This window comes from Rhinolophus ferrumequinum, chromosome X (assembly GCF_004115265.2).
Source record: "Rhinolophus ferrumequinum isolate MPI-CBG mRhiFer1 chromosome X, mRhiFer1_v1.p, whole genome shotgun sequence".
NCBI lineage: Eukaryota > Metazoa > Chordata > Mammalia > Chiroptera > Rhinolophidae > Rhinolophus > Rhinolophus ferrumequinum.
The window spans coordinates 46,682,623-46,709,236 of NC_046284.1; the positions used below are offsets into that span (position 1 = coordinate 46,682,623).

At 39.6% G+C, this 26,614-nt stretch overlaps 1 protein-coding gene across 6 annotated transcripts in view; it reads right to left on the minus strand.

Moving 5' to 3' along the window:
* MID2 (midline 2) overlaps positions 1–26,614 on the minus strand; it is an 86,472-nt gene that overhangs the window by 32,167 nt on the left and 27,691 nt on the right. The gene's annotated exons all lie outside the window — the stretch shown is intronic.

Here is a 26,614-nt window from a genome sequence, read left to right on the forward strand (position 1 = left end):
ATGAAAGGCAAACATTTTGAATCCATTCAGGACATCAAGGCAGCCACGACAGCGCAACTAAAGACACTCACGAAAGAGGACTTCCAGAACTGCTTCAGAGAGAGGCAAGAATGATGGGATAAGTGTGCTCACAGTGAGGGGGTGTATTTTGAGGGGGATTAATGGCAATGTGTCTTTTACTGTAAATTTTTTTTTTAAATTTAAACCTTCACTGTATTTTCAATCACACCTCATATACAGGAGAATGTGTGTAGGTTGTATGTAAACACTATGCCATTTTATATAAGGATCTTGGGCATCCACAGATTTTGGTATCTGCAAGGGGTCCTGGAACCAATCCCCTACATAAACCAAGGGACGACTGTACTAGTTTTCTCAATCATCAAAACAATTCAGTGAGGCAGGTACCACCAGTCCCATTTTACAGATGAGGAAACCTGAGTACAGACAGACTAAGTGACTTAAGGCAACACACCTAGTAAGCGGCAAGGATGGGATTTGGACCCAGGGAGTCTGACTCTAGAGTCCACACCTTTAACCATTATGCTATACTTCCTCCCCAGTTCAGTGTAACAAAATCCCTGTCTTCAGTTTCTGAGCATCATTCCTTCTTTTGCACCATCTGTCTTTGTTCTGTCATCCCATTCTCTTTAGTTATTTCAGACTACCTGTTGTTCCCCTAGAATGCTTTGCACTTCTGTGCCCTGTGCCTTTGCTCGAGACTTTCCTTTCACTTGGAAAGTCGTTTTTCTATTTGTTTATTGAGCAAACTTCTTACTTTTCCAGGCCCTACTCAAAGATCATCACTTCTGTAACTTTTTATCACCTGCTTGGACAAAATTTTCCCTTATTTGTATTCCTATAACACTTTATGTATAATTCAATTATACCATTTAGTACCTCATATCACAGGAATTTATTAGTCTGTCTTTCCTGCTGAAACATGAGTTCTGAAGGCCAGGGGTTGTGTCTTATTTGACTATATCTCCAGCATAGTGAGTGGCATATGGCAGATGTCCAGTAAATATTTGTTGCATTGGATTGAATGGTGGGGCGGGGGGGGGAGTATCTCACTGCTTACTAGGCATGTCCACGTGGTTACTCAAGTTACCCTAAACTCAGTACGTCTAAAAACAAACTCATCATCTTCCCTCTAAATCTGGCTTCCACCCCTGATTTCCTCTTTCTGGTTAACGCTACTGTCATTATTGCAGTTACCTGTGGCTTCTACTTCTCCCTCATGCCTCACATAAATCCACAGCAGTCCCGAAGTCCTGCCCTCCTTTCCTTTTCAATTTCACTAAAGTTCTTCTGGTAATACAGTGAGGCTCTGAGCCAAGGGACCAATAAGTTGAAGCCCTTATCGTCCTTTTGGACTATTATTGTAAAAGCCGTATTAATTCATCCCCCTACCCTCAGAATCTTTCCTTTGCTGCCCACCCGCATAATCCATCCTATACCCTGAAACCAGGAAAAATCATCACCATCTTCATCATCAAACATGGATGAAACATCTCTTGTGTGCAATGCATTATGCTCAGGCTCTGTCCTCAATGAATTTGCAATCGGGATGGGGAAAAGCCACACGCATGTAAAACAAAAAAAGTCAAGGTAGCATAAACTAAATACCAGCGAGTGATGTAGACTATAACCTACAGAAATTGAAAGGAAACATCACTCTTGGTGGGGAAGTGGAGAAAAGATGCCTGAATGAAATGGGACTTGAACTGAGTCTTAAACAGGGATAGGACTTAGATTTAAAAGGTCAGAAGGAGGGAAATTTTGAGGCAAGCTAATGAGATTGAACTTTGTTCTTTAGGCAATATGGTATCTTTGGGAAGTATTTTTGGGAGAAGGAGGGTAAGATGGTGGGAGAATGACCACAGTTAACTGTTTTTTAAGAAGATGAACTGGGATTGGCTTGATTGGGCGTAATGGTAAGCTTGGGGACAATTTACGAAGCTATTGTAATGTGAACAGGGGCTAGCCAAGAACAGTAACAGGAATAGAAAGTCAAGGTCAAATATGAGAAACACTTCTTTGCCTGAAAATCCTCAATTAGACAGCAAACTCCTTGAGGAAAGCTTATATGCCATTTTCTTCCGTCCACTGTAATAAGCACAATGTCTTACACACAACAAACACTTAAGAAGCTTCTACTGATTGATTTAGCAAAGTGAAAAATCAAAATAAGAATGACAAACATTAGAAAATATACTATAGTAAATGCATTTTGTGGAGAAAATGTACATTGAAGTGAGGGAGCTAGGGTGGAGTTTGGACAGTTGCATCGTGAGAGATATAACAGCCAGCCACAACTAGTAGAGCAGAGAGTTGCCTAAAGAGACAAAATCCCAAACTAAAGGTAAAGCAGTGACATTAAAATCTTCCCATGTCAAGAAGCAGCCCAAAAGATCAGGGTCCTTATGTGTTTTCTGAACAGGAAATACTCCAGGGAAAAACTGTCTTCATGATGTGAATAAAACATCTCAAATTGCTTGGAAGGCACTTGAAAGCCCTGGTATTTTCCTTTTCTGCAGTTTTTTTTGAAAACACAGTTCAGTGTTTCACTGGCTTATTAACCCTTAGTTGAAAACAACAGGGGTTATCTTGATAAGTATTTTCCATTGGTTAGCTGGTTGGTTGATTTGTGGAAAATGCCAGCTCTTTCTTTGCCCTTTGCTTGTTGGTGTGGGTTAGTGGGTTTGACTAAATGGCTTTATGTCTGTGGGAAAAAAATCTATCCTCCCTGAAAATATCATTAGGGTAATCTTGGCAACCTACTTGTGTAAATCTCCCCACCCCCAAAAGACTTTTGGGCATTTTCTGATGTGTAAGACCAAGTCTTAGCACCAAGGTCCCAAAGCCTAAGCACCATAGAACACAGGTCTCACTGTTAAATTTCCAGATCTTCTTCTCTGCTCTGTGCTCTTCTCTTTCTTCCAAAAGATGGCATGGATTTGACTTGCTCATTTCTTTCAAACTGCCCACCCTACTCTATTTCCTGAAGGTCTCTCCTACCTCCCAGCCCAAAGATTTAACCCGGAGTCAGACCTAGTCTCCCCCAGTTTCCACTCTCCCCTAACACAAATATACATGTACCCTGTTTGAAGGATTTTACTGCTGGTTACTACAAGAAAATAAGTATGTGGGAGTTCACCACAGCCACAGGTTGCAAAAAGGTTTAAGAGACAGCAAAAAGTTATTTTGGTAGTTGTTTCTATTCTGTATGAAAATCTAAGTAGACTAAACCTTTATACCATTGCTTCTTTCAAAGAGCTTATTTGATAGTTTCTTGGGAGATCTCCCACACACTCGCTCTATAGGTCTTTTATTCCTGGGTTTAATCAACCTTCCCTCTTACCCACCCCCATGAGACATTTCCCCACTCTTCCCCTCCCCGCAGCTCAGTCCTGCAGAGCACTGCACTGGAGTTCAGAAGGAACTAAGATTTCCTGTTCAGGTGGAACAATATTTATGAAGTAGTGGATAGGCCCTATACCCAAACTCAAGTGAAATTCATTTATAGGGTAACACAACTCCTCGTTGGCATCTCCACCCCAATGCCCTCCACTCTACACAGTCAATGCCAGCCTAGTTGATTCCCTGAAATCTTCTGCTGAAATTGATCTTCCCCTTCCACCTAGAATATTTTGAAATGCCATTTTAAAAGATCATTTTTGGGGAGTTTTTATTTCAGCAAACATTTATTGAGTTCCATACATCACATACTAGGCACTATGCAGGTTCCTAAGTGGGACAGAATAATGAAAAAGACTCAGCTACTGACTTCAAGGCACTTACAGTCTAGTGGAGAAGATGAATATGAATTCAGCTAATTACAATTTAAGGAACAGTAGAACAAGTACTGTAATAGAATACAAACAAAGCTCTATGAGAACACAGAAAAGGGAAAACTAATTTTGTGTGTGCCGAAAAGACAATTGAGATTAGGGAAGGTTCCATGTAGCTGAGCTGGTCTTGAAGAATGAGCAAAGTCTTAGGCACACAGAAATGAGGTTTAAGGGGAGAAAATTCCAGGCAAAGAGAATGACATGAATAGCCTGAGCAAAAACACAGGCAGGAAAGTACAGAAGGTGTTTGGGTAAAGCAAATCTGCCTGACAGATACAAGGGAGGGAAATAAGGCTAGAAATGGAGGTTGCAGACATATTATGTAGAGCTGCACTGTACTTTTGAATCTTTGAGTGTACCTGGATAAAATATCAGGATCTTAACATTATAATAATACCTTAACCATTGTTAATTAACACCTTAGTTGAGAACAAGTTGGAGAGAAAAAGCAGGCACGGTACTGAAAGCACAACACGGTACTTTGGTGGGCACAACAAACTCTGACTTCCCATTATTGTCCATGACCACTCAGGTGTCTATTGTCCCCCCTTCTCAGACTCCACAACATCAGAGAAGAGGCTGAGGTGGGCTTCATTCAACATGTAGTCAGTTTCTGTGCAAAGGAGATGAGGTGGAGAACTGAGAGGTAAATTGAACATCTGAGGGATTATCAAGGAGATCTCATGAACAGCTTTGTCACCTTACTGAGCTGCAAGAAGTTCATTACTCTCTTATAACAACACATTCAAGAAAATGTAATGTTCTCTCTGTTTCTATAATTTCGGCTTTTTTAGATTCCTTGATTATAGTTAATTAACAATACTGTATTGTATACTTGAACGTTACTACTAGGAGAGTAGATCTTAAATGTTCTCACCACAAAAAAGGCAACGATGTGAGGTGATGGATGTGTTAACTAATGTTGGGGTCATCATTTCCATATATATATATATATATATGTGTGTGTGTGTGTGTGTGTGTGTGTGTGTGTGTGTGTGTGTGTGTGTGTATATATATATGTATATATATATATAAAATCATCATATTGAGCACCTTAAACTTATACAATGGTATATGTCAATTATATTTCAATAAAGCTGGAAAAAATAAGAAAACATGATGTTTATGAAGCAGATGTTATCACTTACAGTGGCAGCATCTAAGCTAAGGTGTCAATGCAGATAATGCTTTAAAGGGCAGTAACATACACACCCACCACCACAGCACTTTGGATCAAGAAAGTTCAAATGTTTTAAAGGAAGAGGGACATGAGCCAATCTTCTTTTAGTTTTCTAATGCAAAACATAGCAGCATTTCAAAGATGGTCCTGCCAGCTTTACTTAAAAATAACTAAATCAAGCACAGCTGTTTTTTTAATGGATTTTATCTGTGTCTTTAGATTTGGGATGGGAGGGTGGTCACTTAAAGTACTAGGGGATATGTAAAACGATTTAATAAGATTTTTTAGTCCCCTGTACTGGAATAACTGCAGCTTAGGAGACAAAACAAATTACTGAGGCATAGTGAACAACTTAGTGTCTCAGAGCCTAAGTTTATTTCTTTGGCAGGGGACGGGGAGAGGGGTTAGGGCCACAGAGGTAGGTGGAGGATGGGGGTGTTGAAGTTATAAAGGAGTGTGCCTGAGGAGGTGGCAAGCAGGCCATCTCTAGATGTGTAAGAATCTTAGTATATTGGGCTCAGGGATCCTGTCAGCTTGTGGATGCTTACGATGCGCTGGGCACTGGTCTAAGTGCTTCATATGTTTTAACTCATTTACTTCTCCCATTAACCCTATGAAGTTGGCACTATTATTGTTGTCATTTTACAGAAGAAACTAAGAAACACAGAGGTTATGAAATTGCCCAAGGTCATATAACTACTAAATGGAAGAGCCAGGATTTGCACCCAGGTAGTCTGGCTTTTGCCCATGACTCATAACCTCTCTCTCTCTCTCTCTCTCTCTCTCTCTCTCTCCCCCCCCCACAGAGAGACAGAGAGAGACTGTGCTCACAAACATACTTCTTTTTCTCTCAGAGTTGCCTCTTGAGATAATCACATTCCTTAGGGTTAACCATTGCAAACATTATGTGTAATTCCTTCCTGAATTTTCAAAAAATATACAGCATAAAGTCATATCATGTAACATTTAGAAAACATAGAAACACACACATACATGGATACACAAACATATTCCATGTTCATTTTACTCTGAGTCTAGCCGATAAAAATATTGGCAACAGAGGGAGGGGACAATTTGCTCCATATGCATGCTTTAGGAATGGCTCTGTGCCACGTTGTAATTCTCTGCTGGTTTTAGTCCTTTGTCCTCAGAGATTACACCTCCACGCCTTTGTAGCCTTATGGTTATTTTCTCCCCCATTTTCTCTTTCTACATAACTACTAAAAGCATGCAAGAAAAAAATAAGGGAGTTATAATATAGGTTTTCAACCGGCATTCTATTTATATAGCTATAAATCCGACAGGAGATGAGGCAGAAACCTCCTTCCTATCTCTTCAGAACCACAAAATTGTTAGATCTAGAAAAGACTGAAGAAATCATTGATTGTAGCCCCTCACTTTACAGATAGAAATACGAGGCCTAGAGAGAAGGGCTTACCCACCATATCACTGATCAATGACAGAGCATGGCTGGACCCAGATTTTTTTTGACTCCCCATCCAGTGTTTGTTCCAAGTGTCTGCTTCTTTTGGGAAGCATAGCACTTGCTTATAAACTCTTCTGAAGATATGAAATTCTCTAGATCCCACCCTTGTGTATTTATCCTAGAAATATGAACATTTATGTCGATGCAAAAAAACTTACATGAATGTTCATAACAGCTTTACTTGTATTTGCTGAAAACTAGAAACAACTGAAATGCTCTCCAGTGGGGGCATGGAACATCAGCAATAAAAGAATAAAATCTATGGATACAACTTGAATGAGTCTCAGGGGTATTATGATGAGCGAGATAAGCAAATCACAGTATGTTACATACTGTATGATTCCATTTACATAACATTCTACAAATTACAGAATTATAATGATGAAGAACAGACCAGTGGTTGCCAGGGGGGCAGATGTGACTATAAACAAGTAGCACAAATGAGTTTTTTTGGGTTATAAAGCTGTACTGTTCTAATTATGGTTGTTATTACACAAATCTATACATGTGATAAAATTCATGGAACTATGCACCCTCCTCCATCACCCAAAAGATTGAGTGCATGTAAAAACTGATGAAATTCAAATGAGGTTTATAGTATGCTTAGTAGAATATTGTACCAATGGCAGTATTCTGGTTGTGATAGTTACGTGGTTATGTAAGATGTTAACACTGGGAAAGAGTAGGTGGCTGAATGGCATGTGGGAACTCTCCGTATTATTTTAGCAACTTCTATGCGACATTAAACTTATTTCAAAATTTAAAAGAAAAAAAGAAAACTCTAGAAATCGCATAAAATTTAAGCAGGTCTGGTGAGCCAACATTTATGTAGTTTTCTGAAGCTATAACTAATAGATATTCAGGCCTTTGCTCAAATGGCATCTCATCTCATACCTCACTCTGTACCCTAGTTTATTTTTACCTGTAGCACTCATAACCCTTAATAACAATATATGTTTGCTTATTATGTGTCTCCTCCAGCTAGAATGTAAGCTTCTTAAGGTTAAGGACTTTGTTTTGTTCACTAATGTATCCCCAACACCTAGAATAGTGCCTGGCCCACTGTAGGTATTCAACAAATATTCGTTGAATTAATGAATGAATGTGAGTGTGTTGGCCCTGAAATAAAGCATAACGAAAAACTGTATACCAGGTTACATTTCTTCATTACATGAGACCAATTTCCTCTCCATTTTCTTTTTACACAATCATTACTCAAAATGGTAATTTTGTTCTGTCATTTACATATTGTTCACTGCATTATGAAAGATTTGGGAAGATGTTGGCATAATAACCTAGGTCTGAGGAGACCACATATTCTGAAATGGTTCCTTACCCAATGTTAAAAGAAAGAAGTTACCTCTCCTGGGTAATTGGCAATGCTTTATTCACCCTTATAATGCATAAAACATGGTACTTACAACAGCTAGCCACCAGAGGGTATTGTTTATTCAATTATCCTTTCACAATATCTACTGTGTGCCAAACCTGTGCTGGGTATAAAAAAGTGGGTAAGACACAGTACCTGCTCTCAGAGTTTACCATCTGGTGGGGAGACAAATTGGTACACAGAAGTGCTATGATGGAAGTATGCATAGGGTGCTCCAGGTACACAGGGGAGGAACATGTGAACCGGATTACAGAGAGGGGGAGAGAAGTATGGAGCACAGACAATGGCTTCCTGGAGGAGGTGATGCCTGAGCTGAGTCTTAAGGGACAAGCAGTATAGTCAGCCATCAGAAAAGAGGAGGAGCATTAAGTTCTGTAAGAGCAGGCTCCATGTTCAGGTTGTGTTCCCAATGCATGGCCCAAAGCAGAAATATGCTTAAATATTTGTGGGATGAATTAACAAAGTATAAAGTGCAGGTGGTAAAAGGGCATACTAGAGAGGTAGGTCCAGATCATGAAGGGCCTTAAAAATCTTTATCTTAATGGCAATGGGGGAACAATTGAAAGGGAGTGCCAGGTGGGCTTTGCACTTTAGCAAGCTCATTCCCACAGCAATGTGGAAAATGGACTGGAGGAGGGCAGCATGAGTCAGAGAGACCAGTTAGGAACTGCGGTTTCTGAAATGAATGAGGCATGGTCATAGCCACTGTCTTCAAGAAGTTTACAGTCCAACGAAGGAAACCAAACATAATCAGTGTGGGGACAGAGCCAGGAATGCAGTTTCCAGGCTCTTGGCCTCACGTGGAAAGGTGCTGGCTCGTGTAGTAAATGGCCATCAACTGTGATTGGATGGCCATCAGCTGTGGCTAGTTGGCCGTCAGCTGTAACCAGTGAGCCATTGGCCACTAATATAACTGCCACAGCTACGTTAGCAGAAAATGGGGGGGCTAGCGAGAAGATGGTGGCTGAGCTAGCAAGAGTGGACTTCAGTTAGCACGGCGGATTGCAGCTAGCCAGTGAGGTTGGTTGGCAGAGAAGCGGATGGCGGGTTGCGGATCGTGTGGCTCCTGCTTCCTGTGTCTCCAACCCAGCTGCCAGCGAGAATATAGTGGTGTGATTCCCCTACCTATGGCTCCGTGGGTGTTCCTTTTTGGCCTCACCATATCCTGCGTTCTAATATGGGGAGCGGGAGCTGAGACCCCACACGGCACCCTGCATGACAATCAGGTAATTCCATAGCAGAGTAGAAAGTGTAACGGAGGTCTGCACAGGCTGCTCTGCCCAAGTTCATGCAGCTACTGGGTGGCAGATCCTGTAGTAGAACCCAGGTTTCCTGATTCCTAGTCCATGGCTTTTCCCCAAGCCCTCCTTTTCACTGTCCTTCACAACCACAGAATTATGGAAGGGAAGGCAAGTTCATTGAAGATCATGCCTTCTTTCACCTCAGACTAGACTGTGGGGAGCATTTGGCCCCTCTTTGTATTCAAGTCTGACATAAGCATCCCTCCCCGAGACCTGTTTCTGGGAGGTGGCTTCAGCATCCTGATCCTCCCTAGATACATACAGAGCAAGGAATCTCTACTGGGGGACCAAGGCAATTCACACTGTGACAGCTAAGGTCAGGGAAGGCATCATTCTGAGAAATGTCATTCTTTCTGAGATAGGGGACTTTGGATGACAACAGGAAAATACAAAAGCTGGCTCCAAGTTCAGAAACAGCAGATGGTCACTAGAAGAAGAAAGGGCCCAAGTGGAAGAGTAGAAACAGCTGAAGAAGAGCCTATGTTGCTTTTTAGCGGCAGAGGGTGGAGAAGTACGAGGTAGGGAAAGCTGATGAAGCACCAGGAAAGGGCCCCAGGACAAGGACCTGACGAATTCTGTATGAGAGCATCAGTGGGAAAAGAAAAACTCCCAACTCCATGAGTAGGTAACAAAGACATCTTGAGAACGTATTTCCACCGGTCCCAACTACCTCATGAATCAGGACAGAAACTAGAGCTAAGGGATTTCTATGAGGGGAATCCCAAGGCGGGGAACGGGGCGCTGAGGAGAGCCCTTGATCAGGTTATCTTTGTGCGGATGGGGTTGGAGAGGGTGGGGGAGAAAGCACAGGGGCTCTCTGGGAAGGGTCCCTGCAAGGCCTGGGGTGGGGGTTATCTTTACTGAACCAAAACCCAAAATGAAAATTGGAAATAGTTAAAAGACTGGGGTTGGAAGTCAGACAGCCCTGATTCTGCTGCTTACCAACCACCTGTCTAGTCTTAGGCAAGTGGTCCAAGTTTCCTGTTCTATAAATGAGGATAATATCAGTACTTAGCTTCATAGGGTTTTTCAATGTTTGTTAAACAACAGAAATAAAGCACCTGATACATTTTTTTCTGATATGTAATAGGTAGTCAAATATTTGCTTTCTGTTTTGTTTTGTTTTTACTACCACTACTACCACTACTACCACTACTACCACTACTACGATGATGATGACAATAGCTGTGACTACTATCACTATAACAACCGTATCTTTTGGCATTTTCTGCAGATCAAACAGCAAGCACGGTTTTATCATCCAGTTTACTTTGATTCCGTTTTTGTGTCTGTTTTGCTTTCTGGGACTTACTGGGTTATGATTTGTTTTTCTCTGAGACTGCCGTGTCCCTTTTCTTATGCTTCTTCCCACGCCTAAGCACCTAGACCTCATTCACAAATGTGGCGACCTCCACAGTGCTGCACAGGGTTCTACCTGCCTCTGAAGGTAAGATGGCCTCTCTTCCTACCAGGAGCCACATCATCACCTACTCCCTCCATTCAGAACAGAAGACTGAGGTCAACTGCTGGTTTCTGACAAAATACCGATTCCATTTCATATACTTAGCTGGGAAGGAATTCGGCTGGCCTAAGCTTTCTATTCTGTTTTTCTGCTCTGAGCTCCCCCATAATTAACACAATCCCCCAGGCTCAGAGCCCAAAAGATATTGGGTTGAATCAAGAAGAAATAGGTGTGTAAGCAAGAAAGCTATGTAACACATTCCCTCACTTATAAAAAATATAATACCATAATTGCATTATATTGTAGTCTCCACGGTGGTGCTCCCTGAGGGAGAGGACCCCATCGGTCCTGATCTCCAAGGAGGCTCATTAAAATACTTACTAATGCATTGATGAATTTGCACCGTCTCACATCCAATTCTTGTACTAGAGAGCAGGGGATCCCCCAGTAAGCCTGTCTGTGGTATTGATGAAGAAGAATGAGAGGCAGTTGTCGAAACTATGAACAGTGTGTAGTAATAGGAAAGTATTACTGGAGTTGGAGATGGCTCTAGGTTATACCAGCTCATCCAGGGATTCTATGCCGATGGGTACTGCCTTATGGTGAAAAACCTGGAGGCTCACATAAATGTGAGAGTGTTTGTGTACATGTAATGCCTATAATTAATAATCTCACCACTGTCACTAGGGCAAAGTAAATAGGTCTGTGTAACCCACCCCCACACTTGCTCAAACAAAAGATGACCTTTCTGGAGATTCTCTTCCCTTATAGGTCTGTCCTTGATGTTTCTCTTAACCTGATCGACCTCTATATAAATGGTAAGAGTGTGAGGGGACACAAGCATGATTTACTTTGGGTCTTTACTTTCTGCCTAGGGATCAGGGCTTGGGGTTCAGGGCTGAGTTCCTCCCTTGAGGAAGTCCAGTAGGTTCTAGAGAAAATATAAAGCAAAGAAGAATCTCAACTTGCTGGGAAATTCCAAAGAGCTGATCATCTTAACACATTGTGCTACTGTTAACCAAAGAAATCATTCATTAGTTGTATAGCTATAGAGTTGTTATAGCTTAGACTAGAGTGTTTCCAGATATATTTAATCTCTATATTTGATCTTCACAACTCTATTAGCTAGAAATAACCTTTATAAAGAGGGGTTTAATACCGATTTTTCAAAGACCATGTAGATTTCCAATGAATAATTAAATGCTGCTGTTTCATAGTGAAAAAAATAGAAGACCTTGTCAATACCATGTACCCCTTCTACTCTAAAAACTCTACCTTCAGAAATGTATGTCCTTTATAAAAATGCCGATCTCTGTACAGCAGTTTTCATTCATTCACGAAGGATTGTGGATTTTGGTGTCCCAGAAAACAAGTTTTGAAGGAGATATTGGAGAGAAGAAAAACTCATTACTGGGCAGAATAAAGAGAGTGAGAAAGTCGAGGGATGCAGGGGAGGGGGCAGCAGGAATTGTGGAGTGAACTACTTAAGGATCAACAGCGGGATATTTAATTGCTTCATCAAAACCGCTTCTTGACTTATCTGACCTCTTTCTGTACTGAAACAACCAAACCCAAAAAGACTCAACAGTCTCATTTGTAACAGGAGAACTAAGCCTACTGGATGACATCCGTCAGTCTTGTTGACACTAACCCTAATCCAGTGAGAGTGCCTGCTCTCAACAACTGCCTGGTATCCAAGAATTGTTTTTCTTAGAGAGAAGATCAAAAAAGCTAGGGGTAGGTGACTGAATTCAGTAGCATTCTGCAACAGCCTGGTAAAGGAAAACATAGGAAAGCCCTATCTGCTCCCCTGTACATTTCTAATAGGAGTGTAAATTGCCTTGGTGAACAGAGATTGTTAACAATATGTATTTATGACTTTTAAAATGCACCTTTACTTTATACTGTTTATGATTTTTAAAATGTATCTTTACTTTAAACTGTCCGTTGCACTTCTAGGGAACAAATAATCTTAAAAATAGAAGAAATGATAAGAAAAAAGACATAGTGTGAAACCAACAGATGTTAAGTAGGTTTCACACTAAAAAAGCAAGCAAGGACATAGGGGATTTGAAAGAAACTATCAATAAAACAATGTAATAGTTACATATAGAACGTTTTACCCCATAGAAAATACAGTGACCCTTGACCAAAATGGGTTTGAACTGCACGGGTTCACTTACACACAGATTTTTTCATAAATACTGTAAATGTATTTTGCCTTTCTCATGATTTTTAAATAACATTTTCTGTTCTTGAGCTTACTTTGTTGTAAGAATACAGTATATAATAATATATAACATACAAAATATGCATTAATCAACTGTTTATGTTATTGGTAAGGCTTCTGGTCAACAGTAGGCTATTAGTAGTTAAGTTTGGGGGAGTCAAGAGCTACACATGGATTTTCAACTACGACGTCAGCGCCCGTAACCACTGTGTTGCTCAAGAGTCGACTGTATATATTCTTCTGTTCTTTTCATGGAACATTGACAACTGATCATGTATTCAGCCACAAAGAACAACATAATACTGATACACTCAAAGAAGAAGAGATTTTTGTCTACCTTCTCTGATCATAATCCTGTAAAATAAAAAGAAAATGACAAAAATATGAACCCCTAAATCCTTAATCACATGGAAATTAAGAAACATCCTCCTAAACAATTTTGGAATCAAAGTAAAAAATCAAAACTGAAATTTTTAATTTTATAGAAAAGAATGAAAAGGCACAGACTTAATAACAAAATCTATAAGCCACACTTAAAACTTCACTCAGGAAAACATTCAAAGGTTGAAAATAAATAAATAAATTTTTCAATTTAAAAAACTGGGAAAGGACAATAAAATAAACTAAAAGGAATCAGAAGGAAAGATTTCATTTTTTCAAAGCTGAAATTAATGAAATCAAAATGAAACAATCATACAAATGATAATTAAAACCAAAAGCAGGTTCTTTGAAAATCCTGTTTAAGAAAAAAGAGAGAAAGCAAAACAAAACAAAAACACAATACTAACAATGGAAAAGGAGACACACTCACAGATATAGACAATAGTGTGCTGGTAAACATTTAACAACTGGTTCTCAAAACAAGTCACTCTTTGTAGTCCTTGTAGATTTCCATAGTGTAAAAACTCCCACCATGGTGGATTTTAAGCTACCAATGTGTATTCACTAAATCCAAAGACAGGAAGAAATGAACACAAGTGGTGAGCCAGCTCCAGCACACCACTGGGTAGATATAAAAGCAATTATAAGGGAATACCATGTGCAACCTGTCACATAACTGAAAAATTATTAAATACTACCTAAATTTACCCAAAAAAGTAACAAAACCTCAAGACATTGATAACTTTAGGCCAGATTGGTAAAGTGATTAAATATGTGCAATATTCTTTTTTTCGGACTCCAGGTTTAGATGGTTTTAGAGATGAGTTCCATAACCTTTTTAGAGAACAGATCATTCCCGTGCTGTTTAAAATATTGAAGACCAAAGAAAAAGATAAACAGATCCCAAATGCATTTAGTGAATCTAGTATAACTGCAATACCAGAAACATATGTATATACTATATATATACATATATATACACACACATATATAGATATATATATCATATATATGTCATACTATATATCATATATATGACATATACATGATATATATATATGTGTGTGTGTGTATATATATATCAGCAATGATAAGACTATAGATTGCTTTCACTTCTGAATATACACAGAAAAAATTGTAAAAATAAATCAATGGAACAGAGTAGAGTCTAGAATAGGTCCAAGTGCATATGGAAACCCAATATATGGCAAAGTTGCCATATCCATTCAATGGGAGATGGACTGTTGTGTGAATAAATGGTCTTGGCATAGTAGCTATTTATCTGGAAGAAAACAAAATTACATATCGTAAAATAAATTTCAAAAATCTCACAAATAAATTCCAGGTATATTAAAGACTTAAAATACAAAGAAGAAAATCACTGAAAATATGAAAATATAAGAAGGGGAGACCTTCTTCCACAAGCCAGAAAAACCGAGAGCCATACAGAAAAATAAAGAGAAATGACAAACGGGGGGGAAAGAATCACAGCCCATGTGACAGATAAAAGGTTAATATCACTAATAATACAATAATATAATATTGGAAATAATACATATAATATAATATTGGATATATATATATATATATATGTATCTATATATCAACATATATAGATACATATATATAGATACATATATATAGAGAGAGATAGATAGATATAAATATATATCTCTATATCTATCTATCTATCTATTCTATCTATCTATCTATATATATATATATATCACTGGCCCCTTCAGAAATTCTGGGCATTGTTCTTAACTTCTCTTTCTCACCTCCCACAACCAATTAATCATCAAATCCCATATATTTTACCTCCTAAATATAATTCAAATCTATCCCTTTCTGTCCTTTATTACTTCACTAGTTCTGTCCACTAGAATCTCTTCCTTAAATAAATCCATCCATCTATCCATCCGACCAACAGATATGCATTGAATGTCTACTATGTACCAGGCACTATGCTACAACAGTAAGTTAAGTGATCCTTCTGTCTCTAGTCTTGTATCTTCCTGATATTTTCTTACTCCAGTAGTGAGACAGCATCGTCTTTTTAAAAACACACTTACTGCCATGCTTATAACAAATCCATACTAACTTTCAATTGGCTTCCCTCTGACCTTGGGAAAAATTCCAAACTTCTTAACTTTGTGATCAGGTCCTTCCTTGCTTCTCTAAGTCTCTTGTTTCATCACCCCCCTTGGATAAATCACTAAGTTATCTGAGTTTCCCCAGCTGAAAAAAAATGGAGATAATAATAGTGCCTATCTCAGAGGTAGTTAAGAGGATTAAGTGAGATAACACATGTAAAGTGCTTAGCACAATACCTGGCACATAGTATGTGTCAATAAATGTTAGCTATTGATGAGAGCGATGATACTGTTTGTCTTCTTTGATCCCCTTTTTCTGTGAACTCGTGACAGCACTTAGAGTTGGTATCACACAACTTAGCACTCAATTGTTTTATTTTGTATTGCTTATCATTGCTTCATACTGTTAGTTCTGCTTCCCTAACTAGACCATAATGTCCTTGAAGACAAGGATAGTGACTTACATACTGACCCTAGTCCCCTGTAGCACTTAGCACAATGCTAAGCACACAGTGGAATTTAATACATAGCTTTTGATAAAGGTTCACAAAGGAAAAAGTGACAGAGGTTTTTTATTTATTAAATTTATTGGGGTGACACTGATTAGTAAAATTACATAGGTTTCAAGTGTGCATTTCTATAATACGTCATCTACATATCACATTGTGTGTTCACCACCCAGAGTCAGTTCTCCTTCCATCACCGCATATTTGACCCCCTTTTCCCTCTTCTACCTCCCCCCTTACTGATTCTCTATAAGAGTAGTTATTTTTTAAAGAACATAAATAATAAACACCAAAACCTGTGATATAGAATTGCACACCTGAAATCTATGTAATTTTAATAACAATTGTCACCCCAATAAATTTAAATAAAAAATATATATATATATATATATATATATATAATACAGTAAAAAAAAAAAAAAAAAAAAAAACTGGGAACACCATTTGCTTTCACCTCCTGGGTTAATGATGTGTCACTGGGTTAGTATTAAGCTTAGGGCTTGGCGGTACTCACTGGAGGTTAGTGATTTTATTTTTGGTTTTTGTTATTGTTGTTTCTTTTTTTTTTCAGATGGTTTGCTGCCAATATCCTGGTTTTGACAGAAGTGGAGTGTGAAAGCATGGCAATGTTTAATTCTACTCCCTAGTATGCCGACAATATGCAATTTGCCTACTCATCTGTGAGATCAGATTTTTTTACTTCGCAAATATAAATGTTTTCTCTGTGCTTACCAATATAATATAAATTCCATTGCATTCGAAAGCCACTAATATCCTCCCAAAATGGTTTGGATTTCTTGGCTGATGACGGGGTGGCAATCAGAATCCAAGAACAGCCCCAGGAGGCTAGGAGATTCAGAGTTCTTCAGATGCTAGAACATCCCACAGATTTGGCAAGAACTTTGTTGTATGTACACTATATAGTAAACTGGCATCTTGTGATTGTTTCCCCCTTACTTTTCACATACTTTCTCACCATCTACCATTATGATCCTTTCCTACCCTCTCACCTCTTCTCTAATCCTCCTCATGACCTGTGCCTGCCCCTCCACCTGATGTGTTTCCAAGAAGACATCTATGTGCACTCATACCCCTGCTGTTCTGTGCCAGAGTACAATTACCTGGATATAGATCGGGAGTGGAGGAGCTAAAGGTGGAACCATGTGGTTCCATGTGACACGGACCCCCATTAGGAAAATATGATCTTTTAGCTAAAGTTTTACTGGTTTCGAAATGATTCCAAAGCCAATGATTGTCTTGCACCTTTGATGTTACTAAAGAGAAGCTGGAACAGGGTGGTATATGGAGAAGAGGGGAAAACCTGCTCTGAACACAGACAATGTTTCCACTCAGAGAAAACAAAAGGCAGCCTCCTCCAGTTATGTCCCAGTTACTCCCCCTATATACAGACAATACCAAGGGTTTGAAAAGAACCCTCTGAGAGAAAAACAAAACCCAAAAAACAAAAAAACAACCCCGAGGTCAAATCAGTTTAAACACGATCCAGTTTAAACACTAATTCTCTCATTGGACATATATTCTTTTTTTTTTTTTTGCACATATATCCTCTTTACAATACATCCCGCCACACACAGCTGAGATGAACACCTAGGCAGCCATCTGTGGAACTGACACATACATAGCATGCACAGAGGCATTGAGATGCATGCTCTGTAGAAAGCAGATCACCACAAAGAAAGGCATGCCCAAATGCTGTTCTAGGTACATAGCGTGCTGTTCCCACGTGGACATACACTCACAGTACACACCAACGACGTCTGCCTGTCCTGACCCAGACCATAGGCACAATAATCGGCAACTTGCAAAGCACTTCACAGAGGGCCATCGATTGATGCATCTTGCTAGCTTTGCCCTTCTCTTTTAATGCAGCACAGTGGGTAAGAGCATGAACTCTAGAGTCTAACTGGATGCAAACCCTCACTCTGCTACTTACTTACTCCCTGTGTGACTTTGTACAAACTAGCTGCCTACTCCGTGCCTCAGTTTCCCCATCTGTAAAATAAGAATGACAATGCTGACCTCATAAGGTTATCGTGAGGATTAAATGAACGACTCTTAGGAGTACCAAGAATTCCTAGAAGTGCCTGAGATGGCGTAAACTTGGATTCAGGATGGACTTAGGTGAGAGGAGAGATCTTGGGAATGGGCTGAGATGCGGGCTTTTCTTTGTGTCCTAAGGTAGTAAGTAAATAGCCAGTTCCCTGGGTCTACATGCATTCCTCAGTAATCGTTCTTCAATAATCAAAGGACATGGGTCCACCATTAACAGTAACAATGTATCCATTCTTTTTCTGAGGAAATATACTTGTAGTCATTGTGGTATTACACTTATTATTTATAGTCTGTTTAAATGTGATAACATTAAGTACACTTTTGAGAGTAAATCTTTACTGCCAAACTCTTTTGGGAGTGTTAAGAAAACCTTGTGTTGCATCCAGACTACTTTGACCTTACCCAGTAAGGCAGTCTCAGGAAGGACATGCAGGTCCCAAGGTAACTGTATGTCTGCGGTCAGTGTCCCTACCTGGAGATGCCCACTCTATTTTCACCCCTCACTTGAGTCTCATGGCACAAAAATGATCTGAGCAAGTAAGTGCCTTAATAGTGGGCATCACTGCTTCCTTCTGCCGAGTCTAGCAGTAGTAGTCCTCTCTCTGCTCCCTAAAGTTAGGTACTTAAGAGACTTACCATGGAGTCAGGAATGCAAAATCCCCAAACAGACCATCTATTCTTCCAGAGCTATGTAATGAAGGGACAAAAACAGTGTGCATCCTAAGCTGCTTCCTTTCTATCTGAACACAAATGACTCAGTGGGGCAAGTAAATAAATAGCCATCTCCAGTAGGCTGCACAGTGCACTGGAAAGAATGTGGATTTTAAGAGTTGGAGGGATGCTGGACTGAGCCCCAGCTTACTCTGTGTATGACCTTGAGTAAGTCCTCTAATTTTTCTCACTCTCAGCCTCCTCATTTGTAAAACGAGAATATCGCCAGAGGTATCACGGGCATGTCATAAACACCAAGTGAGATTAGAAACAAGAAAGCTTCTAGAACAGTGCCTAGCACACAGAATTCAAAGATGATTCTCATCCACTCCCACCCCCTGCTTACCATGTCACTCACACAGCTGATTCTTCTAGACAGGCAGAGACAGAAAGGGCATTTCAACAGCTATGTGCATGTCTCTTACAGTGATGGTGGTTGTTTTACTTTAGTTTTAGGGTTTGTTTTTTTTTCTTCTTTGTTTCGTTGTGTTTGTTTGCCCGGGTTGATGTCAAGACAGACTGGAGGTAGGTGTGGAACTGGAAACATCTGAAGGTACAGAGTAGGCTTAACAGGGCTTTAGCTTGAATTATTAGAATTACATCAACTTTCCAAGAGCACATTGGAAACGGGGAACTTGGTCGGATTGTGAAAAGAGTCGAGCAGGCAGGAGGGTCCAAAATTAGGCAAGTGTTCTGGTCACTGAGTGAATAACCTGGGATTTGAACACTGACAAACAAGAACCGGAAGACGAAGGTAGCAGATAGGAAGTGTGCTATATAAATGAGCTTCATTGCACCAAAGAAAGTAGAAAAACAGAGAAAGTACATGCCTATATGGACAGATTTCACTATGAAAACATGACCACACTGGAAAGCTGAAATGCCCTACAGATGTGGGGGAGATGAGGAGGGAAAACAATACTCATCCTAACTCATTTTATTCTCACAAACTTGCCAGGTGTCCATACCCTCCAAATGTTTCAGATGCAACATTTAATGTCCTCAAAAAAATGATTTCACAGTGTTTTTCAAAAAGAAGTGAATGCATTAGGTGTCTGAAAAGTTATAGAGCATTTTATTTTCTAGTTATAAAAACAGGCTATGCCCACACTTCTGATTGCAATTGATTTAGGTTTTTCATCTATTTTAAGTGTCAATTGCCATATATTTAATAGGATTGAATATAATACTCTGAATTAGTCATTTCGGTAGTGTAAATGAATAGATTGACTAGGTCACTATGCATTTATTTTCTATATTATTCATGAAAACCATTTTCTCCACTATAATTTCACACCGGTTTCAAAATAGCTATTTCATTCTCAGGAGGCACTGGTAACCCAAATCCTCCTCAGGAACTAAAAAGTCTGCTCCTCTTGTTCTTCCTTCTCTCACAAAAATACTCACAGAACATTTTGGCTAATAAACATTAAAAAATTCCACAGAACTCTCTCTTTTTAAAACCACTAGAGATGAAAGCATGAGTCCCTCCCTAAAAACTTCTGCCTTTGCTTAGCGGCAGTAATCAAGAGGAATTTGGGCAAGAGAATAGGCAAGTTTTCTTAAGTATCAACTTAAAGAATCCGTTAGATATCCTTGCAGAAGAGCAATGAACTTTTCCCTACTAAATAAAATTTGTTTGAATTAGTAACTGAAAACTAGCAGTTTATTGAACATAATAACCCTTTTTAGTGTACCAACTTTGCAGACTTATCAGTGGGTTATTAAATAGGGTCATATGGCTGAGATACCATTTCCAGAAGGAGAGAGTTGTAGAAACTGAGGCTTTGGAGCTGGGGAAGAGGACCCTGGGCTGGAGAGCTGGCTGGAAGCCAAGTAAGGGAAATGAAGCTTGTGTCGTCGGGTTCAGCTACCCAGTAGCAGAATAAACAACTAGAGTATTATGTCTGTGAGTCTGATTGTTCTGTACTTCAAACGGATAATAACGACCACTCTATTTCTTCACCTTCATGATCAAGCTCTTTGCAACCTGCATTTTCTTACAACTTACTTTCTCCTTGACCTCTCTGAATCTATCTTCCATCCTCACCTTTCCACTGAACTTTCTCTCTCAAAGGTTACTAATGATACGTTCCTGTCTGACGTCACTACGCCAATAGACTCTGTCAAACCTGCCACACCTTTAAGGCTTCTTTCTCTTCCTTTGCCATCTCAATCCTCTTTCACTTGGTTTTCCTCCTCCCTTCTGCTCTGTGTTTCTCTTTTGGTCTCCTCCGGAATTCACATCCCCACCTCATACCCCTTATTCACTACAACACATCCTCATGGGATGGGTCAGGAACCACTGGTGATGAACAAGGGACATTCCAAGTAGTGTGTACCTTGGCTTACGAAAGGAAGTGTAACAGGGTGGTTAGGGGTACAGGCTCTGGAGCTAACGTGCCTGGATTCAAACCCCCACTCTGTCATCTAGTGGCATGACCTTAGCAAGTCACTTCAATCTCTCTGTATCTCAATGTTTTTATCTGTAACACAGGACTAATAATGGTCTACTTCAAAAAGTTGCTGTTAGTATTAAATGAGTTAACACATACAAATTGCTTGCCTGGAACATAGGAAATCTTCATTAAGTGTTATTTAGTCTTTTGGAAAGTAATATCTAAATTGTTGATCATTTCCACAAATGAATAATTTACTTCTGATCTTTCATTTTTTAAATGCACACTGTCCTTTAGTAATCTCATAGGAGGCTCCACAGTCTTCCCCTTTATTTTTGAAAGATCAGTTTGTTGTTGTATTCCAAGTGACACACAATTGGATTTCTCTGTCCTCGGCCTTCTTCTTATTCTACATATTCTCCATGGCTTTAAGTGCTCCTTAGATGCTGATGACTCCCAACTCTTCGTCCGTTTCCCAGACCTCTCTCCTGAACTCCAGTTCCAGCCAGCCAGCTGCCTACTAGGCATCTCCTACCTGACTCTCTGACCAACAGCACAACAAACCTCACTTGTCTAAAAATAACTGTCTGTATTTCCTAACCTAGTTAATTAAAGGTGACACATCCATTCAGTCACCCAAGCCAGAAACCCGTGGATCATACTACTATTCTCTCACCCCTTCACCTAATGCATCTAACTGATCACCAAGTAATACTGATTCTACCTCCTAGAAGTGTTTTGAATTTATCCCCTCCTCCCTAACCCTAGTGTCACTGCCTTAGGCTGGGCCTTGGTCTCTCCCACCTAACTGGTCCCTTTGCCTTCACTTTTGACCCTTGATCCTTGCTCCATCCTGTATACTACAGCCAGAGCAATCCTGAAATGCAGATCTTATCCAGTTATTCACCTGCTTTCTATCCTTTCATAGCTACCCTGAGTCTTCAGGATAAAGTCTGAACACCTTTGCATGGCATACAAGGCTCTTCATTATCTAGACCCTAACTACTTCGCCACACCTACTACCTCTTGCAACAATTCTCACATCTCACATTCTTGCTGAACCAAACTTCTTGTGGCTCCCTGAACACCTATATGCTGTTTACTCTCCCTTGTTCTTGTATGTGGCCCCCTTCACTCCCTTACCTCATTTTTGTTGGCAAAATTCTACTTTTATTTCAAAATAACTCAATTTTTATATCCATTCTGCAGACTTGGGTGTTGCTTTCTCCGTGCTAGCTTGTCATCTTGCACTTACTTTCATTACAATAATTATTACTTCACATTACATTTGACTTTTTACCTTTCACATAAGTTCATTGAGGGCAGGAACCATTTTCTATTTATTTCCATATACCCAGTGTATGCCCAGAGTGTAGGGTATCATTTTGCCCATACACTTTACTCATTTCCACCTCCACTAATACCTCTGTTCTCTTTCTCAGCAGAGGGAAAATTTCTTTTCCCTCCTTCAACATTTGGCTAAAATGCATTTTCTCCATTAAATCTTCCCTGATTACACTTACTTCACTCTAATCACTTCTTCATTTTGGCATGTCCTCAGTACTTGGAGAAGACTTCTCCAATAAACGTATTTGTGCTTTAATGATTTACAATGCATTCTTTATTTCAGCTGGACCAGTCTAGAACACTTAAGGATCATCTGCTAATATCATCTGTTAGCAGTGATTTTAAAAATTAATTTCTGTTACAACACCTATTTTTATGCTTGGAGAAGCAGTCAGACATTGATTCTTGCTCTTCCCAAACCAAATCCCCTTTCAATGAGGAATAAGAGCAGAAAGGGGAGAACACCGAGCCACCTACAGTTTGGACGCTAAGAGAAAAACTTCTAAAAGCTATCGAAGCAAAGACCTAGTAGCGAGATAGAAAGCTGAAATTTCCCAAACTATGGAAAACCTTTCCCTCTCTTCCAACTTATCGCTCTTCTTTCTTCTTTCTCTTAAGGCTAAAGAGCAGTGACACCCAACTCCTAAAAAGGCTTGAGAAGAGCCAGAAAGAAATTGATCTGCCCACAGAGCTTCTGGGATGGACTAACTCATTGTACTATAGCAGTTCTGGAGGGGAGGAAAAGAGGTAGCACACAAAATATCCAGAAAAGTGCTTTAATATGCTCAGTGCCCTAAAAGTTAACAACAAGACTAAGTAAAAATGGAAGGGTTACACTACATTCATTTGTACTCCCTGTACTGCATGCTGCTTTATGAATACTCCTCTTTCTCACTAGACACTGTTTTTTCCCTAGCTGGACTAAAAGTTCCTGGAGGCCATCAACAATACTTCTTTTGTAGCCCCGAAATCGCTCACCACACTGAGGACATAGTGTTTGCTCCAGAAATGTTGACTAATTATGAAGTATTTACCTATTTTTCTTCCCCTCAATATTTTCAGGAATGCTAATTATTCACAAAACTGTGCAGTCTTGGAAGCCAAGAGGAAATAGTCATCTGTCGGTATACAGTTTGCCTGGGCTATGCATTAAACAGAGATTTCCTTTGGAAATGTAAACAAAGGATGCCTGATGAGACAGGACAAAGAACTATATATAGAGATCAAGTGGACCGAGTGGCAAGGTCAAAGCATGCCTTTCCTTAACCAGATTAATGGAGTCCTGGGTCTGCCTCTACCTCCCTCCCATGCTCTCAAGCATACAACAGAAAAATTCCCAGCTGCCTATCCATTGAATTCTGAAAGCTGGGCAACATCTCCAACAGGCTATATTACCAAAGAATTCAGTTAACAAATCTGTGGTGATCCTAATCTCTGTTTCTGTAATAATAGGAAGACTGCAGATTTGTTTACTTTCTGAGGAGAATAGAGAACAGGGAGAAAGAACCAGGAGAGGGAGGCGGTATTTATGGCCCCTTTATGAAAAGTCAATCTGTGACAAAAACATTTGTAGACAATAAGGAAGTGGAACAGGTTTGACAGGAAAATAGCTTATTCCAGTTTTCTCAGAAGAGCCTTAGCTGGTATCCTCCACCCCCGCCCCATGTGAAATTCCTGGTTTATACTGTGAATCTAGTCATTCCCGATAGATAAATCTGGATTAGATAAACTGAAAAACTTTCAAATCACCCATCATTGAGCATCTGGCTCTCATGACACACAGTATGCTATTATTTATTTCATTTTATAAAGTATGTATAAGCATTTATGAAGTCTTGAGTGCCTTCTTTAACTGCATTTCTAATGCCAGGGCTTGTCCTGAAGCCTTCTGGACACACAGACTCTGTGCTGAATGAGCATAATAAGCACCCTGGACTCACCCTATCATTACCAGGAAGTTGAGCGCACATCCCTAACCTTTCAGAAGGGATGATGTCACAGAGGACAGCCATGCTCTTCCATAGGCCATCCTGTAGGGCTACTGTAAAAGACAGAATCTTAAACTGAACAGACCGTGGAGTAAACTCCCAAAGCACACTCTCACCCTTGACATGTAATGTACTATCTCATGATTCTTTCCCATTTGTTAACATTTTTATTCCATTATCTGTATTTCCTGCACATATATTTTCACATCAGCGTGGATTTGGGTAACATGTAAGACTCCAACGGGTAAATAATGTGTTCATGTTATTTTCTTTGTACCTACCCTGTTTCCCCGAAAATAAGACCTAGCTGGACAATCAGCTCTAATGCGTCTTTTGGAGCAAAAATTAACATAAGACCCGATGTTGTGTTATGATGTTATGTTGATGTGATGTGATGTGATGTGATGTGATGTGATGTGATGTGATGTGATGTGATGTGATGTGATATAAGACCCGGTCTTTTATGATAGTAAAGTAAGACCAGGTCTTGTTTTGGGGGAAACACGGTAGTACAATGTCATGCACAGCTATTAGCAAAAGGTGACCTTTTATGTGCCAGAGCAGACAGTGGCCTACACAATGGATTTAATAAGTATCCCAAAGGGAGCCTCTTAAATACCTCCTTTCCTGGTTCATGGTGGGGCTGCTCTTCCCTCCTGCTTTGCTTCCATTTAGCAGCACCAGTGTCATCTCCTGAAGGCTAAGCAGGAATACTAAATTCAGAAAGGCACTGTTAAAACATCCCTGTTACTGGAGGGCAAGAATGAGTCCTCCTCCATTAACACAATGATGCATTGTTTTATGAGACTAGCTCCTTGCCACCTGAAGAGAGTATGGCCCTGAGTATAAAGGTTTGACTGGTACAATGGGCTGGGAAAGGTTGGAATAGGGCTATGCTTGGGTGAGGCTGGCCAGAGTGATAAGCTTCCCAGGGGTAGGATAAGATGTTAGGTCCTGAAGTGAACAAGTAATGAAACTAAACTGCTTACTTTGCTAATTTGACTACAACTTGCTCTATACTTAACAGTCTTTTGATGAGAATGAGGAAGGTGATAATTATAATTTCTAACCATGCTTTATTCACTATTAACCGTTACCACACCCTCAATCACACAAATTCTAACCCAGGGGATTCTGTATCTTGTCTCCTGCTTACAATACTTCCTTGTCTCTTCACCAGTGTGGGTTTCTTATACTATAATCTAACAGCATAATCAGAAGCTTTGTTAGAGTGGAACATAGAGGGATTCTGATTAGCTGAAAACCACTCTAAAATGCCTTCTGTGTTCTTTCTTCCCCTCTTTGGAAAGGATGAGACTGAAGAGATAAAGAAGAGAATAAAGAAAGTAACCATTCACGGAATCATGACCTGTGAAATCTGGGAGAGACATCAAAAGTCATGTAGTCAGTTCAACCACTCATTTTATAGGTAAGGACACTGAAGCTGAGAGGTTAAATGACTTACTCAAGTTTATACTACCAATTAACGGCAGAATTAAGTCTAGAACCCAGTTTTCCACTTACATTCCAGTATTCTTTCTTTTTATTCCTTATGCTTCTTCCTAAATCCCCTACCCCAGGGCACAATCTCGCACCTGAGTTTAACCAGTACCCTACATATGTACCCTACATATAGCACCACTCTCTTCCACAAATGGAGTGTGCAGCAGTGATTAAATTGTTATGGTATGCTCATCAGACAAGTACAGCCTACTTTAAGAAACCCAACACTTTAAGAAATCCAAAAAATCATGAGTGGTTAGTCATAAAAGAAGATTTTTTTTTGCCTTACAAAACCCCCCACACTCTCTTATATAGGAATCCTCAGGGGGGACTGAGAGATGAGATCATAATAAAACTATTTTATTGTTTAAAATAAAATAGACTCGAACCATTACATTTATCTGTCATACAAGTGAGATTAGAACTAGACTATCAGGTTGTACATAGAATTAGAAACATTTTTATGCAACTACGGCCCATGAGGAAGGAGTCCTATAATATTTCACCTGATTCTGTTTACACTATAAGCACTACCATTGCCTCTTCAACAAAATCAACAGAAAACCAAATGCTACAGCTAAAGTTTCATGCTCTCGAGAAAGAGAAATAACATTTTTCTATTATTGCATCCACTTAAGAAGAGGTTGACTCCTCTCGTAAGCTATGCTCTGAGATTTGAGGTACATAAAAATTTTTGAAAACCTTATACT